Source organism: Canis lupus, chromosome X (genome assembly GCF_048164855.1).
Source record: "Canis lupus baileyi chromosome X, mCanLup2.hap1, whole genome shotgun sequence".
Classification (NCBI taxonomy): Eukaryota; Metazoa; Chordata; class Mammalia; order Carnivora; family Canidae; genus Canis; species Canis lupus.
The window spans coordinates 50,841,870-50,844,770 of record NC_132876.1 but is presented as its reverse complement, the minus strand read 5'-3'; positions in this window follow the sequence as shown (position 1 = coordinate 50,844,770).

Here is a 2,901-nt window from a genome sequence, read left to right as displayed (position 1 = left end):
AAAATTAGATCTGATTGCTTTTGCTTCAATACCCTTTCCCCCACCCTGGATCCCCAGAAAGTAAATCCTGATGCAAAAGTTCTATATTATTAAAAGTTTTAGAAAGTGTGATATTACAAAGTAGCAGGGATGAGGGAAAAGAGGAATAAGATAGGAGAATATGAAAAGTAAATATGAGAAAATGCATTAATACATGGCCAATGATGGGTATCAAGCCCTGCAGATTGCTTAACCTTTCGGTACTATCTTCTGAGAAGTCATATAAACTATTGCATTCCAGAATTGTGTGGCAGAGAAAGGAAGAAGAATTTATGCACTGGCTCCTGTCTCCCACTGACCTTTTATTCTAAGGGGCATTTAATATATTGCACTTTAGTTTGTGCAAACATAGACCCTGATTGGGTGTTGTGGCACTTCATGCCTTACCCATAATGGAAAATTCCTGGAGCAGTTTAGAGGCAAGTGATTTGAGCATGAGATAAAGTGTTGGACTGTGTCTCCATGAAGTTGGGTAGTTCTTATTTTGATGTACTCATCAAATCACAGACAAGGATGAAACAAGAGACCATAGGCCCTGGAAATAGGTGAAACTAAGATCTAATGTGGCACCTAAGGGGTTTCTAATACAGCCCCTCTACTCTAAAGGAAGCACTTATTTTTAAAATAATCATTTTCCAATCAAAAGTCAAATATCCTGGTATTAATATTTGACCAAAATATCAGACCCCAACAGAAAGATTGGGAAAAAAAACAGACAGCAAGGGGTTTCATTTCCCATAGTATCTCTGATAGGAAACTGTTCAAATTTCCTGACATTCAGTAAATATTTGTAAATTAAATATTTGTAAATAAATAATGGCTGACAACAATCATTTTCTAAAAATAATCTCAACCTGTCATTTTTAGTAGATAAAAGAAAAAAAAGATAAAATATTAATCACTATGTCTAAATCATTTTAATAACCCTCCCTTCCCTGTCATGGGAACAAAAGTAGAAAATTCCATAAGAAGAGTTTCACAATGTGGATAAGTACATAAAAAGGTAATAATAATATACTAATACATGTACATATTAAGCATGATAGCAAATACAGTTAGCACTAATTCACAGGTTTCTACCCCAACTTCAAGCTTTGCTATTTTTGAAAAAATAATTTAAGAAATTATTTTTAAAAATTTTATTCATTTAAAAAAATTTTGTATATTTTTATTGGAGTTCTACTTGCCAACATATAGTGTAACACCCAGTGCTCATCCCATCAAATGCCCCCCCCCTCAGTGCCCGTCATCAGTCTCCCCATCCCCCCACCCACCTCCCCTTCCACTACCCCTTGTTCGTTTTCCAGAGTTAGGAGTCTCTCATGTTTTATTTTATTTATTTATTCATGAGAGACACACAGAGAGAGGCAGAAACATAGGCAGAAGGAGAAGCAGGCTCCATGTAGGGAGCCCAGTGTGAGACTAGATCCCAGACCCTAAGATCACGCCTTGAGCCAAAGGCAGACACTCAACCACTGAGCCACCCAGGCATCCCTATTTTATTCATTTTTTTGAGACAGAGAGAAACCATGAGAGAGAGGACATGAGTGAGAGGTAGGGGCAGAAGGAAGCAAAGACTCCCCACCTAGTAGGGAGCACGATATGGGGCTCAATTCCAGGACCCTGGGATTATGACCTGAACTGAAGATAGATGCTTAAGTGACTGAGCCACCCAAGCACCCCAAAATCACTTTTAAAAAATGAGAATATCACTGAACCTCTTCATTGACTTTTTCAGCTTATATGTTTAAAATCATTTGACTGTAACTCAACTCAACATCCTTTGATCTAAAAAGATATTAAAGTTTTTTAATATATAAAGGAACACTTTCTGTTTAAATAAAACAAATTCTTTCACTGGTTGAAGGAAAAAAATCTTTTTTTTTTTGCTTGTTTGTTTTTTGCTATGATCCAACAGCTGGTATACAAAGAAAGGGAGAATAATACTTTTTAATTATACCTTTCAAAATCCAACAAATTTGAAAGCTAATCAGGAATTACCTTAGAAATTTCTCAGCATTAACTTTTGGGTGGTTAAGAAAGACTAGCTCTCATTCTACAGGGGAGATGGCCAGAATTGTGTAACTAACAGTACTAAAATTTCTAAATTTGCAACTCTTCACAATGATTATTTTATTCAGGGCTATATGTGTCTGTTTTTTGCCCTCTCTTTTCCATACTTAAGAATGGCCCAATCAGGAAGCCAACACTGTAAATCATCATGCAGCTTTTTTTTTCCAATTACATAAACAAACTTCACATGCCAAAATAGAGCACACACCAAGCATGGAAAAGATATTTTAATATCTTCCACTTTAGACAGGAAGTCAGGGAGAGCAAAAAAAAAATGACAAAGAAGTTGATGATATAAATGGTCTTTTTAAATTAATTCCTTGGCTTTGTGAGAAAAAAAATATTGCATTTGTAGACCAATGAAACAGAATTGAGATCCCAGAAATAAACCTATGCAAACATAGTTAATTAATGTTTAACAAGGAAGCCAAGAATACTCAATGGGGAAAGGATAATCTTTTCAATAAATGATATTGGGAAAACTGGATAACCCATGCAAAAGAATGAAATTGGACTCCTGCCTTATTCCACTCACAAAAATTAACTCAAAGTGGATTAAAGACTTAAATGCAAGACCTGAAATGGTTAAACTCCTAGAAGAAAACATATGGAAACCTCTCAACATTAGTTTTAGCAATGAGGTTTTTTTTGGATATGATACCAAAAGCATAAACAATGAAAGCAAATGTCAATAGTGAGAATACATCAAACTAAAAAGCTTCTGCACAGCAAAAACAATCAACAAAACAAAGAGGCAACTTATATAATGGGAGAAAATAATTGAAAATT